Here is a 10,667-nt window from a genome sequence, read left to right on the forward strand (position 1 = left end):
CCCTTTGAACTGGAATGGTGAAAACACCACAAATATAGCAGAAGGAGTCAGGGTTGTTTAGGCATTTACAACGAGAGGAAGAAGGAGCAGACATGATCTGAAACAAAGGAAATCTGTACATAAGTAAATAAAACACTGAGATGGAAAGTTACAAGCTTTGAAAACTAACAAAGAAAAAAATCATAAAAGATATATAAATTACAACTAAGCGCCCAATGTAAAGAGAAAAGCTATCACAAATCCTACTTATTCCTACTATGATACATTTTTTGTGTAAAGATATTGATAATTATGACGTATTGGGAGCTGCACACACCTCTCACCACACTGTCTCAGTTGTGACTACTCTTACAAGTTGCCACGTAGCTCTATATGAGTCGAATTGTACTCAGATAACAAGTCTTATGACAGAAATCAGTGCAATTGTGCTTCTATGGCAGGTAAGTTGAGGAGGAAAAACTTGACGTGATAGAAAAAAACTGACTGCATTTTTGGAATCAGCATGCCAATTTTAGTATAATCTGCTCAAAAACCTAACTCAACAGAAATTTTTTTTTTTCAAATTGTTCCCCAGTGTTATCATTAGTAACATTTTCAGTATAGGTTACATTTCTTACCTAGCATAATCTCCAAAATAGTGGGAAGTCTCTTCCCAGTATCACATATAAGTGACTTTAAGAGTTATTCTCTACTTCCCGATCTCTGGCGTCCCATTTATATGGAGCCTGGGGCTCTACCCCCTTGTGAATTGAACACTAGTAGACCACGTGAATTTATTCTGGTGGGAGAGAAAAATAAACAACCAAGCGTATGCTAGGCCATCTCTGGCGGTCCTATTAACAATGAATGGAGCAACATTGGACATTGATCAACCAGTGCTCCAATCACACAGAGCTGCTCAGAGCCCTGATTCTTGGGGTGGTTGGGGCTCACAGCAGTCAGACCCACAATGATCGGAAGTTATTCCTTATCTTGTGGATAGGGGATAACTTCCAAGTTTGAAAAAGCCTTTTAACTTTGACTACTTGGTGACATGCTACGTCACAGAGTCTGCTGTGACCTAGGTGATAGGGTATTCTTGGGTTTCTGTGTATGGATGGTACCCCAACAATATGTCCACTGCATGACCCAGGGTCTACCAGAGAGTACTTGGATCACCAAAGTCCAGGATGGTAATTTGAGCGAAATACACTCCTTCTATACCAATGGAACTCCAAATTAATAAGATTTGTTTAACAAGCGCTTGGGAAATCATTGCAGCACAAACGTTCTGTGGTGAACTGAACATTTCTGCTTTATTACATCATGTGACCAGTTTATATAGTACCCCAAACAAAGAAATAACCTGTAAGAACTATGCACCAATAAGAGCTGCAGGGGTGTGTATAGAAATGTGAAACTTCCCCACCCATCAGTGTTAGATGAGCCCTATGACATCATTCAGTTATAAGACAAGATGGTTTCTATAAGAACAAAACGGATTGTATTCTCACAGTGATGACTGCAGAACCACCTATTGCCGCCGCACACAATTGAGGTTTAGAACTAAAAAAAATTTACATTCCCAAGTATCTAAAGGAGGACTCTCCCATAATCATACCAATCTAGATCACTTATGAAATCTCCCATTCATATTAGACTAATGTCCGCAGAACCTGTCAATCGCGACACCTTTGACCGACACTCTGTGTACGGGGGTTGTGGCCAACCAATTGCCGAGAAGATGTCAATTGGATATTTTCTTTTTTCAGAGATAAGACGTAGCCAGTAGTGTTGAGCGAGTAGTTGACTATTCGTAATCGTTATGCTGTTAGCGAGTACTGTCCGCTACTTGCATATTCGTTACGAGTAGTGGGCGCAATGTAAGTCAATAGGAAATACTCACTAAGTAGCGAGTAACCTGAAGGCCATACTTTTCGTGCAAGTAACTAGTAGTACGACTTTTGTGTTACTCGCTACTTAGCGAGTATTTCCCATTGACTTATATTGCACCCGCTACTCGTAACAAATATGGGAGTAGCGGACAGTACTCGCTAACAGCATAGTGTCACGCTCCCCGGGTCCCCTGCCTCGCTTCCCGGCTAACCTGCCACGCTTCCCGGCTCATCTGCCATGCTCCCCGGCTTCCCTGCCTCGCTCCCCGGCTCCTCTGTCAGGCGTCCGTCGCTCCACAGCCTCCAGCCCCCATCACCTGCACTCCCCAGGCGGCCCGGTCCCCGCTCCCGTCGCCCGTCGGCAGCTTTACTCCAGGCCGGCTCCCCTGCCTCCTGTTCACCGCTCCCTGCCCTGGCTTCTGGCACCCGGGCCTCGCGCATGCGCATTAGGGCGCGTGCGCGGTCATTTACCCTCTCTTAAAGGGCCAGCATCCACTGACAGGATATTGAACACACAGGTGCAGGGTATAAAGGGGGTTAATGTCCAAGTGGGCGGGGCCTGTTCTTCGTGTTTCCTAAGCTAGGAGTCAGGTCTCCTTGTGTCTGTGATATACTCACATATCTCTCTCCTAGAGCCGATCCTGTCTCGCCAACCGGTCCTGACGATTCCTGAACCCCGAACGCTGACAGCCTGCCATCCGGTCAGCTCCTGCCATCTGCGATCCCTGTGGTGACCCGTCTTCTCGCTCCATTGGTTCCGGACTCTGCCTGACGACATCTCGGCCTCCGAACCAGAGCTCCGTCACCCGGACTACCATCAGAGACCCCGTGGTCCCAGGGATTTCTTTACTCCACTCCTCTAAACGGACTGTCCTGCTAGTGTTCCGGCTACCGAGCACCTTGCCCTCGGTGAGGTGTTCAGCCCAGTGGATCCACCTCCTGGGTCTGCCCGTCCACCTGGCCCTAACACATAGCGAGTACGACTAGTCAACTACTCGCTCAACACTAGTAGCTAGACTTCTCTGTCGGCAGCTTTCTCATGAAGAACATAGGAGTGCTTGACCTAACAAGTGCTCCTGCGTATGGGAGAGTCGGACGAGATGGGTGTCAGATGACCGATCAGCACAAGCCATCATTTAGCAGACAGACATCTAATGTGTATGGTAGAGTTTAGGAACCTGTATGTTGTCATCAAATGGCATGCAAAAAAATTTTTCCCAGTTAAAGGGACTGTTAGCACAGAATGACTGTCAAACCAAGTACAGGCGTTTGGTGCATTATGGCAGGGCCAAACCTGCTGGTTTTCCCTGTCTCTACCCTTCTGTCTTTATAAAGCCCAAAGCTGTCAAAGAAGAGTGGGAGTGAAGATGGAGGGAAAACAAGCAGGTGGGAAGGTGCTCTTTAAAGGGAACCTGTCACCAGATTTGGGGCCTATAAGCTGTGGCCACCACCAGTGGGCTCTTATAAACAACATTCTGGAATGCAGTATATAAGAGCCCAGGCCGCTGTGTAGAATGTAAAAATCACCTTTATAATGCTCACCTAGGGGGTGGACCGGTCTGAGGGGTGTTGCTGCTCTCCAGTCCGGCATCACTTCTCTGCTGTGATTGCCGTCTTCCTTCTACCTAGCCCAGTATGGATGACGTGTAAATTAAAGTAGTGTAGTGCGCATGCGCAGGAAGTCTTTGACCTTTCCTCGCGTCTGCACATCACAGTACTTGGATCTGCTCTCATCAAGACAGATCAAAGTGCGCCTGTGCAGGACCTCAATGCTGGCCTGTGTGGATGACGTAGGACACATCATCCATCTGGGCTAGGTAGAAAGTGGACAGAGATCGCAGCAGAGAGAAGGCGCCGGACTGTAGAGAGGTGGTGCCAGACCAGAGAGCAGTGACACCCATCGGACCGGACCTCCCCCGTAGGTATTCTAAAAGTGATTTTTAGGTTCTACAGAGCGGCGTAGGCTCTTATATACAGTATTCTGTATATAAGGGCTCACTGGTGCTGGCCGCAGCTTATAGTCGTCAAATCTGATGACAGGTTCCCTTTAATTGTTTGGCCATGCCATGATGCACCGAGCGCCTGTACTTGAGCAGTCATTCTATACTGTTATACAAGCTGCACACTGACTACTCTACATTGTATAAAAAAGTGTCATTGTTGTCCCATGAAAATATATAATAAAATATTCACAAAAATGAGGGGTGTACTCACTTTTGTGACATACTCTACATATACACACATTTGCATTCCTCCTCACTGTCTGCAATACTTTTTTTCCATCAGCTAAAAGCATTAAAGCATTTTCATTAATATATACACACGCATACATACACACCGTATTTTCCAGCGTATAAGACGACCCCCAAATTTAGAGATGAAAAAAAAGGTAAAAAATAAATAAATAAATAAAAAAATGGGGTCCATCTTATACTCTGGTGTTGTCTTGCCGTGGGGGGAAAGCAGCGATGAAGCGGGGTCACAGGAGGCAGGGGAGGTGCCGGTGGGGTCTGTGCCTGACAGTGGTGGTGGAGCGGGGTCACAGGAGACAGGGGAGGTGCTGGTGGGGTCTGTGCCTGGCAGTGGTGGTGGAGCGGGGTCACAGGAGACAGGGGAGGTGCTGGTGGGGTCTGTGCCTGGCAGCGGTGGTGGAGCGGGGTCACAGGAGGCAGGGGCGGTGCTGGTGGGGTCTGTGCCTGGCAGCGGTGGTGGAGCAGGGTCACAGGAGGCAGGGGCGGAGCTGGTGGGGTCTGTGCCTGGCAGCGGTGGTGGAGCGGGGTCACAGGAGGCAGGGGCGGTGCTGGTGGGGTCTGTGCCTGGCAGCGGTGGTGGAGCGGGGTCACAGGAGGCAGGGGCGGTGCTGGTGGGGTCTGTGCCTGGCATCGGTGGTGGAGCGGGGTCACAGGAGGCAGGGGCGGTGCTGGTGGGGTCTGTACCTGGCAGCGGTGGTGGAGCGGGGTCACAGGAGGCAGGGGCGGTGCTGGTGGGGTCTGTGCCTGGCAGCGGTGGTGGAGCGGGGTCACAGGAGGCAGGGGCGGTGCTGGTGGGGTCTGTGCCTGGCAGCGTTGGTGGAGCGGGGTCACAGGAGGCAGGGGTGGTGCTGGTGGGGTCTGTGCCTGGCAGCGGTGGTGGAGCGGGGTCACGGGAGGCAGGGGCGGTGCTGGTGGGGTCTGTGCCTGGCAGCGGTGGTGGAGCGGGGTCACAGGAGGCAGGGGCGGTGCTGGTGGGGTCTGTGCCTGGCAGCGGTGGGTCTGTGCTGGCAGCAGAAGCTGTGCTTGCTGTGTGGTGTCCCAGATGCTCTGTTGGTGGTCCAGGCTTCAAAGAAATAGTGCCCGGAACTGTGTGTGCGCAGATGGAGCTCTCAGCTGAGACCTCCATCTGCGCACACACTGACTCCGGCACCATGATTTGAAGCCAGAGCATCTGGGACACCCGCTGCACAGCCACCGCAGCTTCTGCTACCAGCACAGCTAGCCACCCGGTCGACCGCACGGCGATGCAGCCAGCCGTACAGAGAGCCACCCGCACAGACAGCCGCCAGACACTTATAATCCAAAAAATATGGAATGGTACCTAATAATTTCCCCCCTAAAGACGATACCTAGAGTATATGACAACCCCTGACTTTTGAGATTTTCAGAGGTTAAAAAGTCGTCATATACGCCGGAAAATACGGTATATATATATTTTATAATAAAAAAATCTCTATTCAGAACAAGGTTTCTGCCTTTATCGGCTGATTGTTCTTGTGCTTTTTCTCCTATTACCCCTGGCGAGGATGTAACATCACGTAATTTATGGACATCTATGGTTTGATTTCCTTGCCTGTGTGGATTGGATTGGTTGTTACCGACATCTTGTGGGAAATTCATATCAATAGCACCTTTAGAAATACATTTACTTAGAAAATTGGTGACGTGTTCAATAATTGTCACCCGCTGTATATTACAGTATATAGGTGTAGTCTCCCTTCCACCCCCAAATTAAAATAATTTTAAAAGGTGTAGAACAATTACTGCAAAACATAAAGTTTCTGAGAGTCCTTAAAAAAAAAAAAAAAAAAAAATATATTATATAAATAATACGTGTATATATATTATACACACACATACATGCACGCACACACACATATATATACATACATCTATATATGTGTATGTGCGTATATGAAGGGAATTTTGTTTACTTACCGTAAATTCCTTTTCTTCTAGCTCCTATTGGGAGACCCAGACAATTGGGTGTATAGCTTCTGCCTCCGGAGGCCACACAAAGTATTACACTTAAAAGTGTAAACCCCTCCCCTCTGCCTATACACCCCCCCGTGCATCACGGGCTCCTCAGTTTTGGTGCAAAAGCAGGAAGGAGGAAACTTATAAATTGGTCTAAGGTAATTTCAATCCGAAGGATGTTCGGAGAACTGAAACCATGAACCCAGAACAATTCAACATGAACAACATGTGTACACAAAAGAACAACAGCCCGAAGGGAACAGGGGCGGGTGCTGGGTCTCCCAATAGGAGCTAGAAGAAAAGGAATTTACGGTAAGTAAACAAAATTCCCTTCTTCTTTGTCGCTCCATTGGGAGACCCAGACAATTGGGACGTCCAAAAGCAGTCCCTGGGTGGGTAAAAGAATACCTCGGTAATAGAGCCGTAAAACGGCCCCTTCCTACAGGTGGGCAACCGCCGCCTGAAGGACTCGCCTACCTAGGCTGGCATCTGCCGAAGCGTAGGTATGCACCTGATAGTGTTTCGTGAAAGTGTGCAGACTCGACCAGGTAGCCGCCTGACACACCTGCTGAGCCGTAGCCTGGTGCCGCAATGCCCAGGACGCACCCACGGCTCTGGTAGAATGGGCTTTCAGCCCTGAAGGAACCTGAAGCCCAGAAGAACGGTAGGCTTCAAGAATTGGTTCCTTGATCCACCGAGCCAAGGTTGACTTGGAAGCCTGCGACCCTTTACGCTGGCCAGCGACAAGGACAAAGAGCGCATCCGAGCGGCGCAGGGGCGCCGTACGAGAAATGTAGAGTCTAAGTGCTCTCACAAGATCTAACAAGTGCAAATCCTTTTCACATTGGTGAACTGGATGAGGGCAAAAAGAAGGTAAGGAGATATCCTGATTGAGATGAAAAGGGGATACCACCTTAGGGAGAAATTCCGGAACCGGACGCAGAACCACCTTGTCCTGGTGAAACACCAGGAAGGGGGCTTTGCATGACAATGCAGCTAGCTCAGACACTCTCCGAAGTGATGTGACTGCCACTAGGAAGACCACCTTCTGCGAAAGGCGTGAAAGAGAAATATCTCTCATTGGCTCGAAAGGTGGTTTCTGAAGAGCCGTTAGCACCCTGTTCAGATCCCAGGGTTCTAGCGGACGCTTGTAAGGAGGGACTATGTGGCAAACTCCCTGCAGGAACGTGCGGACCTGCGGAAGCCTGGCTAGACGCTTTTGAAAAAACACAGAGAGCGCCGAGACTTGTCCCTTAATAGAACCGAGAGACAAACCCTTTTCCATTCCGGATTGAAGGAAGGACAGAAAAGTGGGCAATGCAAATGGCCAGGGAGTAAAACCCTGATCAGAGCACCAGGATAAGAAGATCCTCCACGTCCTGTGGTAGATCTTGGCGGACTTGGTTTCCTGGCCTGTCTCATAGTGGCAATGACCTCTTGAGATAACCCTGAAGACGCTAGGATCCAGGACTCAATGGCCACACAGTCAGGTTGAGGGCCGCAGAATTCAGATGGAAAAATGGCCCTTGAGACAGTAAGTCTGGACGGTCTGGTAGTGCCCACGGTTGACCCACCGTGAGATGCCACAGATCCGGATACCACGACCTCCTTGGCCAGTCTGGGGCGATGAGGATGGCGCGGCGGCAGTCGGACCTGATCTTGCGTAATACTCTGGGCAGTAGTGCCAGAGGAGGGAATACATACGGCAGCCGAAACTGCGACCAATCCTGAACTAATGCGTCTGCCGCCAGCGCTCTGTGATCTTGAGACCGTGCCATGAATGCCGGGACCTTGTTGTTGTGCCGGGACGCCATTAGGTCGACGTCCGGCTTCCCCAAGCGGCAACAGATCTCTTGAAACACGTCCGGGTGAAGAGACCATTCCCCTGCGTCCATGCCCTGGCGACTGAGAAAGTCTGCTTCCCAGTTTTCTACGCCCGGGATGTGAACTGCGGAGATGGTGGAGGCTGTGGCTTCCACCCACAGCAGAATCCGCCGAACTTCCTGGAAGGCTTGCCGACTGCGTGTGCCGCCTTGGTGGTTGATGTATGCCACCGCCGTGGCGTTGTCCGACTGAATTCGGATCTGCCTGCCTTCCAGCCACGGCTGGAACGCCTTTAGGGCTAGATACACTGCCCTTATCTCCAGAACATTGATCTGAAGGGAGGACTCTGGCTGAGTCCAGGTACCCTGAGCCCTGTGGTGGAGGAAGACCGCTCCCCACCCTGACAGACTCGCGTCCGTCGTGACCACAGCCCAGGATGGGGGTAGGAATGATTTCCCCTTCGACAAAGAAGTGGGAAGAAGCCACCACTGAAGGGAGGCCTTGGCTGCCCGAGAAAGGGAGACGTTCCTGTCGAGGCACGTCGACTTCCTGTCCCATTTGCGGAGAATGTCCCATTGAAGTGGACGCAGATGAAACTGCGCAAATGGAACTGCCTCCATTGCTGCCACCATCTTCCCTAGGAAGTGCATGAGGCGCCTCAAGGGGTGCGACTGGGCTCGAAGGAGAGATTGCACCCCTGTCCGTAGTGAACGCTGTTTGTCCAGCGGAAGTTTCACGATCGCTGAGAGAGTATGAAACTCCATCCCGAGATATGTCAGCGATTGGGTCGGTGTCAATTTTGACTTTGGGAAATTGATGATCCACCCGAATCTCTGGAGAGTCTCCAGAGCAATGTTCAGGCTGTGTTGGCATGCCACCCGAGAGGGGGCCTTGACAAGGAGATCGTCTAAGTAAGGGATCACCGAGTGTCCCTGAGAGTGTAGGACTGCTACCACTGTTGCCATGACCTTGGTGAAGACCCGTGGGGCTGTCGCCAGGCCGAAAGGCAGCGCCACGAACTGAAGGTGTTCGTCCCCGATGGCGAAACGCAGGAAGCGCTGATGCTCTGCTGCAATCGGTACGTGGAGATAAGCATCCCTGATGTCGATTGATGCTAGGAAGTCTCCTTGGGACATCGAGGCGATGACGGAGCGGAGAGATTCCATCCGGAACCGCCTGGTTTTCACGTGTTTGTTGAGCAGTTTGAGGTCGAGAACGGGACGGAAAGATCCGTCCTTTTTCGGCACCACAAACAAGTTGGAGTAAAAACCGTGACCCAATTGCTGAAGGGGAACAGGGATCACCACTCCTTCTGCCTTCAGAGTGCTCACCGCCTGAAGAAGAGCGTCGGCTCGCTCGGGGGGCGGAGATGTTCTGAAGAAACGAGTCGGAGGACGAGAGCGGAACTCTATCCTGTAACCGTGAGACAGAATGTCTCTCACCCATCGGTCTTGGACATGTGGCAACCAGGCGTCGCAAAAGCGGGAGAGCCTGCCACCGACCGAGGATGCGGTTTGGGGAGGCCGAAAGTCATGAGGAGGCCGCTTTGGGAGCGGTTCCTCCGGCGGTCTTTTTAGGACGTGACTTAGACCGCCATGAATCAGAGTTCCTCTGACCCTTCTGTGGCCTGTTGGACGAGGAGAATTGAGACCTGGCTGAGGGCCGAAAGGACCGAAATCTCGATTGTACCTTCAGTTGTTGAGGTCTGTTTGGTTTGGACTGGGGTAAGGACGAGTCCTTTCCCTAGGATTGTTTAATTATTTCATCCAATTGCTCGCCAAATAGGCGTTCGCCAGAAAATGGCAAACCGGTTAAGAACTTTTTGGAAGCAGAGTCTGCCTTCCATTCATGTAGCCACATGGCCCTGCGGACTGCCACCGAATTGGCGGATGCTACCGCCGTACGGCTCGCAGAGTCCAGGACAGCATTCATGGCGTAGGACGCAAACGCCGACGCCTGAGAGGTTAAGGACACAACCTGCGGAGTAGAGGCACGTGTGACTGCATTAATCTCAGACTGACAAGCTGAGATAGCTTGGAGTGCCCATACGGCTGCGAATGCCGGAGCAAAGGACGCGCCGATAGCTTCATAGATGGATTTCATCAGGAGCTCTATCTGCCTGTCAGTGGCATCCTTGAGTGATGCACCGTCTGCCACTGCAACTATGGATCTAGCCGCCAGTCTAGAGACTGGAGGATCCACCTTGGGACACTGAGTCCAACCCTTGACAACGTCAGGGGGGAAGGGATAACGTGTGTCATTAAGGCGCTTAGTAAAGCGCTTATCTGGAAAAGCTCGGTGTTTCTGGACTGTATCTCTGAAGTCGGAGTGATCAAGAAACGCACTCCGTGTACGTTTGGGAAACCTAAAATGGAATTTCTCCTGCTGAGAAGCTGACTCCTCAATCTGAGGAGTTGGGGGAGAAAGATCCAACACCTGATTGATGGACGCTATAAGGTCGTTTACTATGGCGTCCCCTTCAGGTGTATCAAGGTTGAGAGCGGCGTCAGAATCAGAGCCCTGAGCTGCGACGTCCGCCTCGTCCTCCAGAGAGTCCTCATGCTGAGACCCTGAACACTGTGATGAAGTCGAGGGAAGCTCCCGGCGAGCCCGCTTAGCCGGTCTGGGACTGCGGTCTGTGTCAGAGTCCTCACCGTGGGACCTATGAGTCGCCCCAGGAGCACTTTGCTGCGCCGACCGAGGGGGGACTGAGGGCAATGATTCAACAGTGCCCGGGGCC

Source organism: Anomaloglossus baeobatrachus, chromosome 9, assembly GCF_048569485.1.
Source record: "Anomaloglossus baeobatrachus isolate aAnoBae1 chromosome 9, aAnoBae1.hap1, whole genome shotgun sequence".
Classification (NCBI taxonomy): domain Eukaryota; kingdom Metazoa; phylum Chordata; class Amphibia; order Anura; family Aromobatidae; genus Anomaloglossus; species Anomaloglossus baeobatrachus.